General features: G+C 44.4%; 1 protein-coding gene across 1 annotated transcript in view; it reads right to left on the minus strand.

The window, feature by feature from the left end:
- The window catches only part of gmds (GDP-mannose 4,6-dehydratase), a 189,605-nt gene that overhangs the window by 139,937 nt on the left and 28,723 nt on the right, over positions 1-20,945 (minus strand). The window lies entirely within an intron of this gene.

The raw sequence follows: 20,945 nt of genomic DNA on the forward strand, positions 1-20,945 counted from the left end.
CAAGAGGCTTCGTAGACCATTGTTTCCTTACAGCATGAATGTGTTTTTCAAATGGATAAATAGTTCAAAGAGTCAACTGTTCAGCTGTGAAGATGAACAGAGGCAGAGGTCAATTTCACCTTCTGTGAATTACGTTATTTTGAAAACAAGGATGTGTAATGATCTTAGTGTCAATGCAACACTTTGCTGTCTGAAGTCTTCTCCAGGCACACGTACATGTATAAAAAGTTTGTGGAAGATTAAATAAGATAATCACAAATGGAGGAATGTGCAATGCATGACTTGAAAATTGGGCTGTATGCAAAAACGCAAATATCCAATTCAGTCAGACGGGACATCAGATACAGATTACCCTGCCAGCTCCTTAGCACAAAGACCAATTAATCTTCGAGTGAGCCCATGTGTGAATACAGCCGCTCGTTCTCCCGTCTACTCTGCGAGAGTGAATGGTGCGTCTTGATGATGTTTGTATCATGCATCAGCAAACAGCGGAGCAAAACAAACCTCTGACAGAGAAGAAGTGTGATTTACACAAAGACCCAAATGAAAATGTCCAACTGGAGACATGACAAGATTCATGAACTTGTGTCAGTTAGGACGGACCCCAAAATGTCTGTAATCAGCTTCATAGTCTCCTCCTGCACACTCTACCGGGGCGCCTCCCCTCACTTAAACCAAATGGAGTATTTCCAGTGAGTGAGAACCTGTCTGACACGGAGGATCTCTGGTTGTGTGCTGCTTGTGTGAATGAAAAAAGCTATCTCTGCACCTGAATCTCCTGACATTGTCCGGAGTTCATATGTGAAAACACTTTAGGTGTCTTGTTTGTTGAAGAAAATCAGATGAAGTCCACAATAAGCCAGCTACTTAGGCGCCTGTAAATGCACTAATTTTTTCCAACCTTCCTCTGGTCGGTCTCCTGCTCCGCGGTACCACGGTGCTCTTTTTCAGATCAGTCCTGTTTATTTTAAATAACCTTAGAGGCTTGCAACTGGGACAACACACGCCCCGTAAAACATCTCTGAAGAGACACTTCCAGGGACTCTGCGAGACAGACGAGAAGGTATTTATAACTAAACAGGCACCATGTAACTGCCCGGCAATAACCTGTATCCTGCTCATTCTAGTTTCTCTACGACACACACACACACACACACACACGCAGCTGTTGTGCTGCTCCTGTCCAGGGGGTCCTGGGTGGGCCGGGATAGACTGGCTGGGGTTTGAGGTGGGGCAGCAGTGCAGAGAGAGAGAGAGAGAGGGGGGGGGGGGGGGGCTGAGAGAGAGACCGAGACAGAGAGACAGAGAGAGAGACACAGAGAGAAGGGGGGGAAGAAAGAAAGAGAGAGGGGGAGAGAGAGAGAGAGAGAGAGAGAAAGAGAGGGAGGGGTTGAGAGAGAGAGAGAGAGGGAGAGAGAGAGGGGGAGAGAGCGAGAGAGAGGGGGAGAGAGAGAGAGAGAGAGAGAGAGAGAGAGAGAGAGAGAGAGAGAGAGTGAGAGAGAGGGAGAGGGAGAGAGAGGGGGAGAGAGAAAGAGGAGGTTGTGTAAATCAGGCATAATGTTGGATCAGAATCTTTTCTCCGTTTTGGTCGCATGGCTCTGTGACAGCTACCAGAGCAGCCAGAGTGTGTGTTGGTATGCGTTATTGTGGCCGACTGTGGTCTGCGTGTGTATTTACGGGAGTGTGTTCTTATGGTGGTGTATGCATGAGAGTCCACATGTGTGTCTGTATAACCAAAGAGAGGTAGCACCTGCAGGGGCGGAGGTCCCCAAACTTCACTTCTATTTAAGGATAATGCAAGAAACACCAGGGCGGGTGCGAGTGCGGGTGCGAGTGCGTGTGCGTGTGTGTGTGTGTGTGTGGACGTGGACGGGGGGTGGGCGGTGTGACGGTGGCTTCCTCTGCTCACAAGGACAGCATTCATCAAGTGAGAGGTGCAGGGTGGGTCGGGCGGGTGGAGGGGGTCGACAGGGGTGCTGCCAGATTTAAGTGGGGTCTGCGGGTGTGTGAGAGGGGAAGAGAGGATTGAGAGCGACGGGGAAGAAGGGGAATGGGTGGAGAAGAATGTGCCAATTTGTCAAGTTTTACCTCCAACCCACCCCCACCTTCTCTAATCAGAGGCGATGCTGCTGGGTGCTGATTACGGCCAAATGGCAGCAGCTGGAGTTGGGGGGGCTGTAAGGTGAGCAAGAAAAGAGGGGGGTGGGTGTGTAAAGGGGATCAGTTTGGTGCCGGCAGGGGGTCTCAGATGTGGGAGGTCCTTCCTCACCTCTCTGCTGAGTGCTTACTTTGAAGTCATCTGGTCCTGGTCAGCTGATAAAGAGTGTGAGGGGAAACACCCGGAGAGGGAGAAAGAGACATTACACATCTCATTCAGGAGGATGTTGGGAGTCTGTGGTGTTCGGTTTTCTTCCTGAGAGTCGTGAAGAAGGTTGCGGTGTTGGATCGACCGTGTGTCTGAATTTTAAGTTGTAGTTTATAGGGTCTCATTAGATCTCTCCTCTCCTGTTACAGTTTGTGACATGTTAGAGGTTTGACACAAGGGGAAGCCAGAAAAGACAAATGTTTAACTTAGGGCTGCACCGTTAATCGAGAAATTTAGTGCGATCTCAATTTTTGGCTTCCCACGATTAAATGAGCATTGACATTAAAAATGCTCCACTCGTAAAAATGCTTACATTGCACATTACATTAAAACAGGCGCTTCCTTAACTGACAGCCAGCCACCAGGGGGCGAGCCAGATGTTTCGTCAGCAACAGCCTGTAAACAAACTTTCCTGAATGTGGCGGCTGCAGTCCAGAGTGTAACATACAATAGAGCAGAATCCTGTTTGTGCATGTGTGTGTGTTTCGGGCCCGTGTGTGTGTGTGTAACATGAATAATATAATAACAGAATGAAAAAATTGAATGTCCCCTTGCGGGACGAATAAAGGCATTCTTTCTTCTAGCAGATGCCCGATATTAAGGGTGCAAAGATTTGTTCATTAGCAGGAATTTAGAACAACATGAAAGTAAATGTAGTGCTCTGTTGATTTAATTATAGGTACAATTTATTGCCACACCTGTACGTATATTTTTGCATGTGTACTGTTTATAAAATTGAAACACATTCACGCTGAAAGAGAAGAAACAGTGCAATTGGGCACGCGCATGCCGCTGTAAACAGGAAGCAGATTGTCTAACGTTAACGCTGCGGTTGAATATGCAGAAATTACCATGGAGGAAGAAAAACAATGGCAGAGATTTCATTACTCGGACCGAGGTAATGTAACATGAGTATAAGGCAGTAAGGGTGGTGGACATTTTTTTGATTGGGTGTCACAGTAAAGCAAATACGGCGACATGTTAGAGAGGTAACATTATCCATCGCCGGAGGAAGCCATGGCAAAGGGAAAGGAGAACCCACACACGGAGGATTGAATCACTAAAAAGGTCTCGATGCTAGACATAAACAAAGCTAAAGCTATGTGCTTCACAATGAAAATGTATTCTAGTGGATGTAGTGAGTCTGGTGATGTTACAGGAAACCTGCAGAGTCACCCTGCGCTGGCACACTGCTAGAACAAAGACGAGCAAAGAAAGACGAGGGCCGGGCGACAGAAACCGACAAACCTCCTTTGCACAACAGTCAGACAGGTGCATGTTTGTGACCACATGTGTGTGTGTTGCTCTCTCTCATTACTATGGTGATGGCTTGTGTGACAGCATGAGGAGGACGAGCCATAAAAGATGGTGTGATGTAGGAGTGGCCAACCTTTACCGTACCCGTCACACCAACAGCTTTCATCTGGAGCGGATTAGGGACATTAGCACTTTCTTATCTCTACGCCTTCCTCCGCGTCTTTCACCATCTCCCCCTTTTCCTGTCTCTGGCCTCCCACACAACACCCACCTCCCTCCCCCTTTATTTCTCCACCTCTGGACCCGCGCATTCTTAAAATACTCTAAAGGTGCAAAGAAAAAGAAAGAAATTAAGCTTTGCTTCGATTTTGGGATTGACAAACATGGAGGGGACAACAAACTAGACTGCCACACTGGTATTAAGAGTATGTTTTGAAACTATTACACTACAAATTATAAAATCTGGCTCTCATTCAAGCATATAAATCAGTGCACAGGCTCATATTTTCATATGAGTGCCAGCCAAGTCCACTCTGCTCTGTTTGAACACACAAAGTATGCGGCTTAGTTAAGGGAAGAGAAGTTGATCAATCATAACCCTGGCAGCGGTTGTGCACATGTACACACAGATAATGTGCATTATAATAACAAGTGACCCTACTGCAAAATCCAAACAGAGCTGTGTTTGTGCGAGTTGTCGGTGGAATGTGCGAGAGGCTTACGGATATTACAGGAGTGCTTGCACAGAGGCTAAAATTAACCGAGCACTTATAAACAAACACACGGCTGGTAATCCACATTAATGCCAGTCATCAATCTTGACACGATGGCACGTTCGGATGTCCTTACTGGGAAGAGATATGACGGCGTGTTTAGTGGGAGTACGTGCTGCAGAGTCCGGGCCGTGATGGGAATTTAATCTGTGTCATTTATCTCTATTAAAAGCGGCTCCAGATAGCCGAAGGGTTCGACGCTGGTCTGAAAGAACTACAGTGTTGCTGAGTCTGACAGAAAGTCACAGTGTGGACGGTGTTTTGAGGCAATGAAAAGTTCCTGTCAACTGAACAGACCGACTGCGTAAAACTCCATAACCACGCTGCTCGATGACAACTGCATCCGGCTGAATATTTGCTCAACAGAGAGTAAACAGGTAATCGGTCGGGTCCAATCAGGAGCTATTATGTTGTGTTTTTCCAGTTCCCTCCTTGGGCTAATAAGTGACAAGTGGTGAGGGAACAAAAAGGTAAGGTAGGGCCGGGTGATTAATCAAAGTCTACTTTCAATTAAGATTTTGGCATCGAACGTGTATGAAAACAAGAGAAAATGATTATTGTGCTGCTTTCTGTTTCACAACGATGCTTGTGAAACAGCAAAGTGGTGCGCTAACGCCCTTTCAGAGTTACCGACGGGGTTATGCTGATTATAGTCATAAAATGTACATTTTGAATATATGTCTAGGATTTTTTTTCAATAGGTTGTGGCGATGCACTACAACATATTCCATCGTATTTATTTTTATACTATTTTGAATGTATGTATGCGTTTTTATTAGGGCTGGGACTTTAACGCGTTAATTACGATTAATTAATTAAAGAAAACATAACGTGATAAAAAAATAACGCAATTTATTTTTTCACATTGCACATGCGCGGAACGTTGCTCAGTGCATAAGTTTCCGCACGGCCCATAATAGTGACGCACAGGACACCACACAAGAGACATGAAACTGATAAGAAGCTGCGTTCAGTGGGCGTCTGAGTTCTAAACAACGACCAAGTGGAAAAAAGGACAAGAGCATGACAGTGTGCAAATTGTGCAAGAAAGAATAAATACACACATTTTGTTGTTTAAACTCATTTTTGTGTCTATTCACCGATTACGTTAAACACCAAAATCCATTTAAATTGAACAATGTTGCTTCTTGTGTCAAATACTGATATGTGATTAATCACAATCACTTAATTACAAAGCCTCTAATTAATTAGATTTTTTTTTTAATCCTGTTCCAACAATAGTTTTTATTAATTTTTTGTATTAATTCAATTTAAAGTAAAAAAAAAATTAAATCCACAGTTAAAATCGCTTTTTTTTTTAAAATACTTTTCCAAAGTCAGTGAGTAATTGTGTTAAATAATTGCAAGCAAAATAATCCGGATTATGACTTTTGCTGTAATCTAGCAGCTCTAAGAACAGGGCTACATGTTCCCTTTTTTCTTTAAAGGTGCTGTTCTCGAAATACTGAAGAAAAAGTGGCCTCCACACGGTTCTCACCCACCGGTCCCCCACTCCTTTTAGGGACCACCTTATCATTAGTATATTATCACAACATTTTAAACCAAAAGTGTTGCCTACGTCTCTTGTGCCGACTCTCATGTGAGCTGAACATAATCTTTTCCAAAGCCACAGCCCTGAATATGACTCATCTCTTATCACTTTAACAACCACCGTCTTCCTCAGTGAGTATTTAGATCATCGCTGCACGGCCATTACGGTCTGTGACCCCAAATACCAGAAACATGTCCTCAGCAGAAAGTCATGATTCACACTTTTACACACTTTTACACACACACACACACACAAAGGTTAGCAGAAGACAATTGCTTGGGTTCAAGTCCAGCACCGCCTCCGCCCGCCTCTCTCAACAGGGCGGGAACATCGGAGCAGGGGTCGGCATGCCGGGTCGGACCTTTGCGGAGTGGCCGGTCTTTGAAGGAGGTCCGTGTGGTGGGGAAGGATTTTCGGGAAGGGGAAGTGCTCTGCTGAAGTTTTGGATATCAATGGAAAGGCTTGAGTGACTTTCCTTTATCTTCACTACTTATTCCACCACAACGGGAAGACGATGTCAAAGAAACATGTAACAGGAATATTTCCAGGAAGGAGCAGCCTCAACAACTGCAATCCAATCCCTGAGGAGGAGGATTCTTGCTTGAAGCTGGACAGTGAAACGTTATGTATCAAGTTTAAACTGCAGTAAAAGGAGTTATGGGACTCGTGACGGTCAGGGGCTGATGGACAGATGACGCTCAGCCCACCGGAGAACATGAAGGGAGAAAGTCTGCTGACCCAAACTATCCCACGATCCAACAGCAACCTGGCCCAACCACAAGCGCAACCTCTGGCTATCCAGCTGTTTGCTCCAGAAAATATCACTATATTCACACACACGCTCAGAGAGAGAGAGAGAGAGACACACTCGCTCACTGAGAGACACACACACGCTCAGAGAGAGAGAGAGAGACACACACACGCACACTCACACACACACACGCTCACTGAGACACACATACACACGCTCACTGAGGCACACACACGCTCAGAGACACACACACGCTCACTGAGACACACACACACACGCTCACTGAGGCACACACACGCTCAGAGACACACACACGCTCACTGACACAGACACACGCTCACTGACAGAGACACACACACGCTGACAGAAACACGCACACATGCTCAATGAGACACACACACTCACTAAGACACACACGCTCACTGAGACACACACACATGCTCACAGAGAGACACAAACATGCTCACACACACACACACGCTCACAGAGAGACACGCGCACACACTCACAGAGAGACACACACACACACACTCTCACAGAGAGACACACACACAAAAAAAACTTTGCACCTAAGTAGAACTGCCATCCGAGTGAAAACTGTTGATACAATAAGGTTCACACAGGTCCTGGTGTGTGCTGAAGGAAAGTTTTTCAAGTTTGGTGCCCACTGAACAACACTAAACACTGAACAAGTCACAACAAACATGTCACAACAGTCACCTAACAATTCTACTCACAGTGGCTTCAAAAACAAGGAGAGGAGGCTGTGACGTTTAGGCCACCTAAAGATCAATGCCATGAATAGAAATGTGAAAAAAGAGAGAATTTGCACAGCATTTGGAGCTCTGCACACTTTCCCGCCTGATCAACAGTTACAAGATCGGGGCTAACATGCACCCTTCATGCAGCCTTTATCCCAGGTATTAACCAGATATTTGGTTAAATCTGGCTGAAACAGATAAATCAATATAATGTCAATTAATGTGCATTCAAAAAATAAAGTCCATTAAGTAGCATTTAAAGAAGCTTTTACATTATACAGACTGTTGTAACAGCATTTCTATGAGAATATACTGAACATTTTGTGTTAATTTCGAGTTGCTTCCAAATTGCTTCTGAATATTTGTCCTAAAATGGCTGGTCCAAATTATTCAAGGACAATGACCATTTAAAAAGGAGTAATTTTCTCTTTGGGTGCAAAACATATATATATATATATATAGTAACAGTAACAGAAATTAAGTAAGTAAGATTCTATAGAAATAGCACCTTCACCTTTGAGGTTACAAAGTGTTTTACAAGGTACCGCTGCACAAAATAAGGAACATCCATAGAAGACAAACATACAGTGATACACAGATCAATGAAGTTACGGCCCCAATACAGAGAAGGCAAGTCAGTAGAGATGGGATGAAGCCTTTAACAGACTCAGCTGATCTAACAGAGGGGTTCCAGAGGGACAGGACCCTAACATTCATTCATTCATCTTCAACCGTCCCTACCGGGGTCGCGGGGGGCTGGAGCTGATCCCAGCTGACATTGGGCGTGAGGCGGGGTCCACCCTGGACAGGATGCCAGTCTATCGCAGGGCACATAGAGACAAACAGAGACAGACAACCACCCACATCAATTTAGACAATTTAGAGTCACCAAAATTATGATGTCTTTAGACTGTGGGAGAAACCCGGGTTTTTAGGCAAACTCCGGGATTCGAACCAGGAACCCTCTTGCTGTGAGGCGACAGTGCTAACCACTGGGGCCGGGTAAGATAAGAGACCTGGGTCAGATGATCGGAGTGGCTTACCGGAGGTGGTATAGGGATGTAAGAGTTCAGAGTTGTTTGAAGGGGAAAGACCGTGCAGGGCCCTGTATGTAAAAACCAGTATCTTGAAGTCTATTCTGTACTTGGGAGCCAACAAAGGGATGCAAGGGTTGGTGTGATGTGGGATCTAAAGAGGCACCAGTCCATTGTAACGGCTTGGAGTCCAGTTCAGTCCAGCATTATTGGGCCAAACACAGACACAACTCAATAACAAGTAACATGCTGACTTTCACATCACAAACTACCATCTCATGCGGAAACACAAGTCCACACTCATATCTGGTGTCTCCCCCCCTTGTTTATCTCTGTCCCCACCTCTCCTCCACTCCTCCACCGCAGCTGCCGGAGCAACAGAGCTCTCTCTCCTCTCAGACCTCCGCCTTTCCCGCCGAGGCTGACCACAACCCGTCCAGCCCTGGGTCGCCTTACCAATTTACCGCGTGGGAGCGGATACCGACACTGGCTCACAGAGACCCATTCAAAGCCATGCATATGAAATCTCTTCCTCTGCAGTGATACCTTACACTTCATCTGCATATTCACATATTCAGAACCCGGCATCCACTTCCTGTCTGCGCGAGATAGAGGGGAAACTGGGCACGGGGAAAAGTTGGTCTGTTTTTATTAGTTTTCAAAGGTTTTTTTGTCACCGCGTCTTGGAAACCAACCAAGGGGCAGCAGTTCGTCTTACAACAAATCTCCTCAGACTGGCCGGGCATCAGTAATGAGACTCAAATGTCTTAGAAGGAATCATAATTATATACACTAAGAATATTTCTAAGCCAATATATTTAACCAAATAATTCATGCCTATGCCACCAAACATGGACCTGTTGCGAAAAGCATCATTAACTTTCAAAAGTGGCTGCTTAGCTGGCAACCAGGCATCAGCTTTTGGTTTCTGGAAGTTAAAATATAGTTTCCATTTTTAGTCATCTTATATGTTGAATACTCGAGATCAGCAAGATAAGCAGCTACCGTGTTGGTCATGTGAAGCCATTGGGCTCAAAAATACTTTTTACCATTGACTTAGGGCGCACTCACACTGTCCATCCGTACCTTGCCCTAGCACGTTTCACGACTAAAGTCTAGTTCATTTGACTAGTGTGAGTGCAACCGTACAGCGCCTAAGCTTGCCGGCCATGGCCCGCTTGGAAGATGTGGGCTTTTGTAAAGCACGTTTGCACATGTACGAGCACGAGCATGTGCACGTGTACGAACACGAGGCCTACCGTGGCTCTGAGGTACTTTTCTGTGCGCCTGTTGGGACATAGAAAAAAGAAGGAGGGACCATGCGCAGACATTTAAAACAATGGCGGTGAAAGGTTCACGTTGGTGTGATGCGGAGGTGGAGTGTTTACTGCAGATTTGGTCGATGAAAAGATTCAAAAACAGTCGACAAGACGCACAAAAACTCTGAGGTCTACGGAAAGATTTGTAAACAAAGTGACGCATCGCGATGACGTCGTCAATGCGCGTGGCGTGTTACGGCGTGATGACGTATAGACAGCAAGAAGAATTCGCGCCGAGGCCCAGGTAGTGTGAGTACAAACGGGCCTGGCCCACGGGGGGAGAGGGAGGGGGTGACAAGTACCCTAAAGCACGGTGCACGGGACGGACGGACAGTGTGAGTGCGCCCTTAATGGCCAATGAGACGCATGAAACTCTGCAGATGTATTTTTTCCGAGCATCACAACCCTCGCAAAAGAACTTGTTTCTCTTTCAGAGTTTGATCCATTCGATCTTAGAACATTTGGAAAGTCTAGAACAGACGCATGATTTAATAGTTGAATCCTCTTTTAAGTTAGCGGCGCGCTAAACCACAAGTAGCCGGCTCAGTTGGTGGTAGTCTCTGGTGCTCCTTATGTAAGTATGTATGTATGTGCTTATTATGTAATAAAACAAAACTGTTAATAGTTTGTGTTTTACCTTCACAGATCTCTCAAAAATGAATCCAACAAGTCACGAGTTGCTTGTTCATCAGTCTCTCCCTTTCAATTGTTGTCTTCTTTGTGCAGATCCCTTCAGGATTGGTCTTGGACTGTGGGTCCTTCAAGTGATGCTAACATCAGCTTGTTTATTATCTCGATTTATTTATTTTGGGGTGCATGTTTTGATGTCCCTATTTTTTATATGTTTAAAATTAGTTACCATCCAATAATTGGTCACCAATTAGTTGACAATCATTACTGTCAAGCCCTTTAGCATCTGTAACATTGTGATGTCCCTATTTTTTATATGTTTAAAATTAGTTACCATCCAATAATTAGTCACCAATTAGTTGGGCACCATTCCTGTCAAGCCCTGCGTTGCATCTGTAACTACCATTTGAGGAATTCCGAGGAGACCTGCCCGTCACGTAGCCGTCACACATCATCGCTCAATCCGACAGCAAGTGTCAACACACGCACACATGGAAAAATGAGAGCTGTTATTGTGTGACAATCTCCCAGTGCGGTTACACTAGCAAACAACAGCATACCACAATGACACTCCTGGTGCTCTGCCAAGTCAGCCTTGGCAGCTGCTGCGCCAGGCTAATCACTGACTCGGCTGAAGTTGATGGTTTTTGTTGTGCTTTCTGCTGCCGTGTGTGGAAAACGGCAGCAATAGCTGGAATACAGATCGATGCAGAGCGCAGGAACAGTCGACGTGTTCAGTCACTGATGCCTTCTGCGCTTCCATTCATGCTCTTTCGTAAGGGGTCACCAGCTGAGGCATGACAACGTTCTGGATTCTTTAAATGTCTTGGCACATAAAACTAACTGTGACACCCGATGAAGGACGCTTCACACAGGTGACTTGAAATGTACAAGGCCGGCGTTTGTGTTGCACCATGCCTTAAATATACAGAACATATAAAGAACAGTGTGTCGGATGAGAAATTATGACATATAGGACTGGGTGCTGAGAGAAATGAAGTCTAGATTATAAGCATGGGATGATGTGAAATTTCATGTCACAATTATCATGGTCAAAATATTGTAGATTCACTGTATTACTGTTTTATTAAGAAACAAATGTTTTCAATGCATCACAGAAATGACAAACAAATAATTAAAAATTGAATACAACACAAAAAACAAACCAACTTAAATAAGGTATTCAGAAATCACAATAAATACAATTGTCCTATTGTAAATTATGAGTGAAGTGGTCTTAAACCAATGTACCAACAGTCTTAAACCGTTTAAATGGTCCAGGCTTGAGTCTAGTCTTGAGCTTACTGATCTGACTTCCTGAAAAGAGATTCGACTAACTCCAGGATTAAATAAAAGCTAAAACACGGCTACATGGTACATTTCTTGACAACAGCACCCACCCTCTCCACCAGCTGCTGACCTCCAGCAGAAGCACCTTCAGTCACAGACTCATTCTCCATCAGTGTAACACTGAACGCCGGAGGAGGTCTTTCCTCCCGGTGGCCATCAAACTTTATAATTCATCAGGTAAGGAACAGTGAAGACACTGTGTCCTGAGAAAATTGATTGAGTTGTACTGTAACTTAGTTCAGTCAGAAATGCTGCTACACTTTTAACACTTATCACTTATTGAGTTCGTACTTATTTAATATGCTGCTAAACTGCACGCTGTGTATTGTTGTTAATTGTATAAACCTACGCTTAACCGCAATGTCTGTTGCACTCTGTCACATTTAGTTATTGTTGATTTATTTGATGTTAGCTTTATTTTGATGTGATTTATGTTTTTATTCTTATTGTCACTCTGACCCTTTCACACCTTTGTGTTGAAACTGTTGCACAATCATTTCCCTCAGGATAAATAAATAAAGCTTCTTGAATCTTGAATCTTCTCCTATACTGTGTTTGGGGAGCAACAACCTCCATCATTTAGATAGAAATCAGTTTTCTAAGACGTACGAAAACTCTACATTGTGTTCATTGTTTATTTCCTTGTATGCATTTCTTTATATCTAACGTCTCTTTGTCTGTGAACAGCAGTCATTTCACTGTCCAGGGACAACTTCATTTAAACCGTGCATGTGATGATAAACGCTTTGACGTTGAGGCTGTATCACTGCTGGAGCCCAGACTTCCATTATTCTGAAAGAGAAACATCGGCGTCCTCTTCTCTCCACAAGTGCTGGTCAGCTGAAGGTTTTTGGTTTGATTCTTTTTTCTGCTCCCATTGTTTTGTCAGTTTTTATTTCTTCAACTCCACTAAATTAGGGGCTTTTATTTAGGTTTGTTTCAACATTCCTGCAAACTCCTTGAGGCCAGCGCGGTGTGCACATACTCCCACTAAAGAGGATTGACAAAGATGGTGGAAACGTTTTCTTATAACTCTCAAAATTATCAGCGATTGGAAACTTAGGCTCGCTCGCACATTTTTTTATTGAAGGATTCGATGCACATAAAGCGAAACAAATGCATTTCCAACTTTAATTTAATAAATATAATAATAACAATGAATCTGCTCTGTGATAGCACAGAGCTCACACTCTTTATGAGCCAAGTTTGGAAGTCCAAACATTATTTATTTGCAAATAAACCATAAAACTACATATTCAGCTTATACACTAAGGTTAGGCGATCACCTCCCGTCACTATATTTGCTGATGTGTCCTTTGATTTTGTTTTTATTGCATATTTGAACATTTTAACATAAATTCCCTAAATATTTGGCTCCTCATTTTCTTAAATTGTTGTGCCAGTTGAGGTGGTTCGGGCATCTAGTAAGGATGCCCCCTGGGCGCCTCCCTAGGGAGGTGTTCCAGGAGGCCTCGGGGAAGACCCAGGACTAGGTGGAGAGATTATATCTCCACACTGGCCTGGGAACGCCTCGGGATCCCCCAGTTAGAGCTGGTTAATGTGGCCCGGGAAAGGGAAGTTTAGGGTCCCCTGCTAAAGCTGCTGCCCTCGCGACCCGACCCCGGATAAGAGGATGAAGATGAGATGAGATGAACATGAATTCCTTAAATATCTGGCTCTTCGTACGCTTAAATTCTTCGTTTGACTGCACAGAAAGTAAAGTGCTTCACAGAAACCCCCGGCTCCATTAACGACTTTCACAAGAACAACAATCCCTCAGCTTCCTTCCAAACCCATTGTGTTGTTTTGTCGCACTGTGCTGCATGTGTGAGCGGTCCGCTGACGTTTCTGCATGTTGCCCGCAGTTTAAAGAGTCGCACGGACTCATCTCTCAACTCAATCATAAAATCTTCTTCATCAAAGGAATCTCTTAACACGTGTGAGCTCAGTATACAGTAGCGGCAGAATCAGTGTCACCCTGAGTCAGCTGAGAATAGCAAGGCTTCAACACAGAGCACTCTTTGAATTACAGCAACTACAGTAACATCCAGAGTGTGATCCATAAATCTGCAGAAATAAGGCACAGTAGCGTTGAGACTTCACATGTGGTTATGATGGGCCATATTTTCTTACTTAACCCACAAGTCAAAGTCAATAAATGAGAGAAGAACCAACTCTAACAGGAAAACAGGCCTGCAGCAACACAGTTACCCGTGACTTAAACTCTGCAACAGTGTGTGTGCTCATGTGTGTGTGTGTGTGTGTGTGTTGCTGCGCCTAAAGGGCAGTGAGCTGTTGACTGACACTCTGGTAATGTCTTTGTGTCTCTTAAACCTGAGCAGGGTCCACACACACACATCTGAGAGTGGAGAGTAGAGAGAGGAGAGAGTAGAGAGAGAGAGAGAGAGAGAGAGAGAGAGAGAGAGAGAGAGAGGGAGTAGAGAGAGAGAGAAGGGGAGAGAGAGGGAGTAGAGAGAGAGGGAGTAGAGAGAGAGAGAGGGAGAGTAGAGTGAGTGAGAGAGAGAGAGAGTAGAGTAAAGAGAGAGAGAGAGAGAAAGTAGAGTAAAGAGAGAGAGAGAGAGAGAGAGAGAGAGAGAGAGAGAGAGAGAGAGAGAGAGAGAGAGAGAGAGAGAGAGAGAGAGAGAGAGAGAGAGAGAGAGAGAGAGAGAGAGAGAGAGAGAGAGAGAGAGAGAGAGAGAGAGAGAGAGAGAGAGAGAGAGAGAGAGAGAGAGAGAGGTACATTCCCCCGCTCGCTCTCCGAGGCCTCGGCCGCCAAAACGATGCATGTTAAGACACAATCCAGCAAAACTGTTCTGCAACAGCACGCATCACCAGCTGTGGAGGCTCTCACAGATACGTCTGTATTCAGGAGCGATAAGAAAACTTTAACAGTTATATTGGGAGGTACTTGATAGTTGTTTCCCATTATTCATTTCATTGGAAAGACATGAAGTAAATTAGATTTTGCATTTATCTTTTTTTTCAAAGAAATAAAAAGGAGAAAAGAGTTCAGAATAATGCTCAAAAAAATTTAAGCATCATAAACTGTGTAAAAACAAAACAGGAACATGTAATTCATATCAATGCAACAGCACTGAAATGTACAATTACGTCATGAAGCTTTTAAGGCTTTTTTTGTTTTGTTGAATGTGTCAGTGAGCTTCTTCTTCTTCTTCTTCTTCTTCTTCTTCTATAAATACTGTGTTTGGGGAGCAACCTACTCCATCAGTTAGATACAAATCAGTTGTAAAGGTGTTCCTTTTATTCTGACACCCCCTGAAATCTAGTATTTAATTAAACAGTCCAATAAAAACTGTGTTGTTTTAAAATTTCAAATCAATACGAGCATAATTCATGGTCTAGATCATTTAACAGCTGATCAATGATGATGAAAATATACCTATAGGTGATAATATGGTTATAAATATCGTCCAATAGCAGAAATGAAGGAAAACTATATTTTTCTTCTGCAGTAAATTAAAAAAGTTACTGCTCTAAACACTGTTGATCATGTTATGTTGTTTATCAGACAGTATTTAAACTAAAATAATGTCATTTCACGTAGGCTATGTTATATGTTTGTTAAAGATTTTTCACCTTTATTTTTCTTTTTTAGTGCAGCTGAAGATCGACAGGAAGTGGGAGAGAGAGGACTTAGGACAATAGGTTTTAACGCACTCTCTCTTACTCTCAGACTTTAACGAGTATTTATTATTATAAGAGTGTATACGGAGATCATAATGGTAATGTCAGAATCTTGTATCATGTATTAAAGGGCTGGGTGTTGAACCTCAACAGTAAAAAGAAATGCCTGGAGCATCCAGTCTTTCCAGTACTGGAAACTGGTATGGTAACTCTCTGATCCAATGTTTACTTATTCCTGCATAAGATTCCTGACTTATTAGAATTCACCCAAGACAGTTTCCTATTTATATTATTATTATTATATTTTCCTATTAGGAAGAAGAAGAATTTATTTATTAGTCCCGCAATTCAATTTTTTTCACTCTATTATTATTTTTCATGTTACACACACACAGGCCCGAAATACACACACACACGCACAAACAGGACCTATATACATGCAATTAATGGAGAGATGTCAGAGCGAGGGGGCTGCCAGTGACCAGGGCCCCGAGCAGTTGGGGGTAGGGCCTTGCTCAACAGCACCTTGGCAGTGCCCAGGAGATGAACTGGCACCTTCTCCAGCCACCAGTCCAAGCTCCATTCATGGTCCAAACAGAGGCTCGACCGGCGACCCTCCGGTTCCAAGCCAAGTCACCTATGGCCTGAGCTACTGCCGCCCTCACACAGTCCTCATACAGCTGCTGGTCTTTGAACATTTATCAGTATCGTTCGTGTATTGTGTTTTGTATCATCACCTGTACAGAAGGATAACAACAAACCGAGCCCTCGACACCACCCCACACTCCTCTCAACACCTATTTAGCTTGTTCATAAACACACAAAATAGCAGAGTGACGTTTAAACCCACAAGAAGAGTTATGCGCTTGAAACAACTTCAACATACTCCCGCCGCAGTGTCTCCACACGCTGAGCTGGCTCTGCATCGAGTACACAAACGCAGCATCCTACCTGTGCGCGATGACGGCAGAGGGTCTGGCGAGCACGAGCGTGTTTTTCTATTTTAATTCAAGTTCTACGGTTTTACAGCCTCGCCGCCTGAGGCAAGACAGTTTAATTTGACTATAATAAGATCAGCTCGACAGATTGGTTTCACTGCACCGGGCGAGACGCTCTGACTTTTATTACAACAGGCATCACTTGGAGACTATTATTGTAAACGTTTAGCTGTGGCGGTGGCCTGCGCCGGCCACACATGTTTATGAACTACGAGCTTAGATTACTGAGCCAGAGCAGATATTACCATACCAGTGGCACGGAGACGTAGGAAAGATTTAGCATGGGAAGATCAGGATCCCAGGTGTGTGTGTGGGTGTCTGTGTGTCTGTGTGTTTGTGTCTCTGTGTGTGTGTGTGTCTGTGTCTGTCTGTGTGTGTCTGTGTCTGTGTGTCTGTGTGTCTGTGTGTGCATGTGTCTGTGTGTGTGTCTGTGTGTGCATGTGTCTGTGTGTGTGTCTGTGTGTGTGTGTGTGTGTGTGTGTGTGTGTGTGTGTGTGTGTCTGTGTGTGTGTGTGTCTGTGTGTGTGTGTGTGTGTGTCTGTGTGTGTGTGTCTGTGTCTCTGTCTGTGTGTGTGTGTGTGTCTCTCTCTCTCTGTGTGTGTGTGTGTGTGTGTGTGTGTGTGTGTGTGTGTGTGTGTGTGTGTGTGTGTGTGTGTGTGTGTGTGTGTGTGTGTGTGTGTGTGTGTGTGTGTGTGTGTGTGTGTGTGTGTGTGTGTGTGTGTGTGTGTGTGTGTGTGTGTGTCTGTGTGTGTGTGTCTGTGTGTGTGTGTCTGTGTCTCTGTCTGTGTGTGTGTGTGTGTCTCTCTCTCTGTGTGTGTGTGTGTGTGTGTGTGTGTGTGTGTGTGTGTGTGTGTGTGTGTGTGTGTGTGTGTGTGTGTGTGTGTGTGTGTGTGTGTGTGTGTGTGTGTGTGTGTGTGTGTGTGTGTGTGTGTGTGTGTGTGTGTGTGTGTGTAATGGTCGTCACTGTCAAAAGGACTGGATGGTCAGGGGAAAGTGTGAATACCGCCCTGGCCAGTGTTTGTGTATCTATGTTTCCCCCCCTGTCATTATGCTCATAATTTAGGGAAGGAATGCTTGAGGGAACAGTTAGGAACGTCAGGGGACCCTCGAGCTTTGCCGCTAAGCTCCGGCTACACCCCGACACCCTGAATCTGACGAGGTCACCTACAGCAGAGAGAGAAAGACACGGCTGAGACACACACACACACACACACACACACACAAAGTGCACGCTCGCAAAGCAACACCCACTCTTCTCTGTGTCATTTCTTGCCTAACTCTCTGTAAACGTTTAGTGTGTGTGTGTAAAGAAAACAGTGGAGTGTTTTCTTTGGAGTTTGCCCACACTGCGCACACACAGACGGTGGAGAGCGGAGATTATCTCCTGACTTATCGTGTTCTGTTCTCTGTAAAATGGCACTTATCAAATGGTTTTCTGCTCACCCCTGAATCAGCATCGTGGTTTGATTTTTACACAACAGATATCTAAAGCTGAGTTGATTAATCATTTAGGAGCAAATGTATTGTTAAGTCATTAGTCACTATGGTCATTTATAAGGCAACGATGCTACAAATGTATTTGTTCGAGCCCCTTTAATATATATATATGTGTTGGGTTTTGGTTTGTTTTTGATCAAAGCGAAGACACCTTTGGCTCTGGAGACTTGTGACGGGCTTTATCGGGCTCTAATTTCTGATCTCTGATTGTCAGAGCAGCCCAGGCATTTTCGGGAGGGGGTCTTAAAGAGACAGGTGATAAAAAGGAGCGTTTCAGACGGAGGGTTAATTCAGGTATATTCAGATATTTCCAACATTAAGGGCCTGTGTCCACATAGCGTTTTTTTTCCTGGCACCAGCACTTTTACAATGGTTCCCAATGATGTGAGTGTGTGCTCTGAGACCTTCCCGTTGAAAATCTCTTTACTTTTCAGGAAAGCGCTGGCGTCGTAACAGGCGCTCCTGTTCAGGAAGCTATCGACCGGACACTGATTGTTGGAGGTGAGTGTTGTGCTTTTATTTGACACCTTTGGCTCTGGAGACTTGTGATGGGCTTTATCGGGCTCTGATTATCAGAGCAGTCCGGGCATTTTCGGGAGGGGGTCTGAAACTGAGCGGTTCAGATGGAGGGTGAATGCAGGTATATTCAGATATTTTCAACATTAAGGGCCTGTGTCCGCATAGCGTTTTTTTCTTGGTTCCCATTGATGAGAGTGTGTGCTCTGAGACCTTCCCGTTGAAGATCTCTTTACTTTTCAGGAAAGCGCTGGCGTCGTAGCAGGCGCTCCTGTTCAGGAAGCTATCGACCAGACACTGATTGTCATGCTTTTAACACTGTGCGCGCTGAAAGCTTATTGTTAGCTTGTTGTTAGCAGTCTATCCACTGACCTAACATTAATGTCGTCGTCTTGGAACAAACACCGACGGCAGCGTTTCAATGCACTGGAATGAATTGTTCCCAGCACCTTTCTGCCACAATAGGGCGATAAGTGGACACACGCTCTAAAGCATGTAAACATGATGGAGTTTGCTCAGTTGTTGTGAATTCGTAGTATTTTAACCTCAAGGACTTCTCATCCATGTCGGTTTAGAATTTCACACTGAAAGTTTATCCGTGATCCATGATGTGATAAAACGCATCGGAAAAGCTACGAAAATGTAAATGTCCGATGTTTGACTGCATTTAGAGATTGTGTCACTACCACATAGGTTTATTTTTTTAATGTGAAATGTAAATTTAAGGGATCTTTATTGGTCTCGGTCGGGCACTATTAATTATTTGAAAAAAAAAAGTGCTTGATAAGGAAATAATTAACTGCGGCCCTACAGATAACCTATGTTCAGTTTCTCTTCATGTTAAATATTTATGCCACCGTCGGCTGATTTATACCATAATGGTGATGAAAGCCGTTTGGATTCAAACAAAAATAAATACAGGAATCTGTCTGCAGGATGAGCTCAGCAAGGCCGAGGGGCTACAAGCTTTAAGTCAACAGTTGGAAGTCGGCGGCCTCTTGACAGTTTGGTGTTCGTCTGCCTCACATGTCCGTCAGCCTCACCCCGTCCGTCCGTCTGCCTGCCTGCCTAACCTGCCCCGCCAGACGCCAGCGCCGATGATTGATGGTACTGTGGAAAACTGGAAACCATTCTTCTCAGTGACAGAATCCGTGTTCGTAAATAAGAGAGCAAGGACCATTTATCACACTTTGCCATCCCCGTCTCACGTTCCTCACCGCTGCTGTTGATACCTGCACTAATGAGGATAATAAGGAGGAGTGATCGTGATCTGCAATCGCACAGCAGCCTGAGGGCGAGGAGACACACTCTTGTAGCCACTTTTGACACCTTTGAAAGATCCTGAGACACTAAAAAAAGGCCCGTCAAACAAAGAATATCTCAATTTACTCCCGTCGCTTAAATGGAAAAAGTGAGAGGCAAAACAGCCGCGGCAGGATGGCAGAAAGAAACAATGAAAAGGTGCTGATACTTTGATCTATGACCACTTCTTCTATTTGCCACTCAAACATCTGGCAGCTCCAAAGCGCTGGACAGAAGGTGCCGGTGTACGGGCCATGTGTGACCACACACGCGCCTCCTGATTCAGATATGCACACACTCATCGCTACAAAGAAGGGCCATGATGTCTCATTTGTATAAACATTTAAATCATTATTCAGATTTACTTTCTCATAACCTAAGAACTATAATGCCAAACGTATGTGAACATCATGGACTACTGTATATACTTATGTACTTTAAGATGATAAGGAGAAGGAGAAGGAGAAGAAGAACAAGAACAAGAACAAGAACAAGAACAAGGAGAAGGAGGAGAATTACTTTATTAATCCTGCAAGGGGAAATTAAATTTTTTTCCACCGTTATTATACATGCTACACACACAGGCCCGAAATACACACACATGCACAAATAGGACCTATATACATGCAATTAATGGAGAGACGTTAGAGCGAGGGGGCTGCCAATGGATCGGATATCCGAGCATGAACTGGCGCCTCTCCAGCCACCAGTCCACGCTCCATTCATGGTCCACACAGGGACTCGAACCCTACGGTTCCCAGCCAAGTCACCAATGGACTGAGCTACTGCCGCCCAAATAGTGGGCTTTCCACTTTGTGTCCACAGTTTATGTCTGTCTCTTTCCTGTTTTAACATGAAAATGCCCCTGTGTACAAAGCCATCATACTGTTCACGTGGGTCTCCCAGATGGATGTGACCTCGGCTCCACTGTGATCCAGGCCTTCTGCGGCAGATGCAAATGTAATGGATATAGTGTTACATTTTCATTGCTCAGCACTTTAACCCTGATGATGTGAATGCTTACATCTCCACCATTCATCCTATAAGAAGATAATGCGCCATAATTGCCCATCACCAGGGGGCGACTTCACTAATACTAATGTGACTGAAAGGAAATCCCTGCAGGGAGCAAAACATCGTGTAAAGCCTGAAGCCAGAAGAGAGGAGCTTTTTATAACAGCAGATGAATACTCCT

This window comes from Echiichthys vipera (genome assembly GCF_963691815.1).
Source record: "Echiichthys vipera genome assembly, chromosome: 3".
Lineage (NCBI taxonomy): Eukaryota > Metazoa > Chordata > Actinopteri > Perciformes > Trachinidae > Echiichthys > Echiichthys vipera.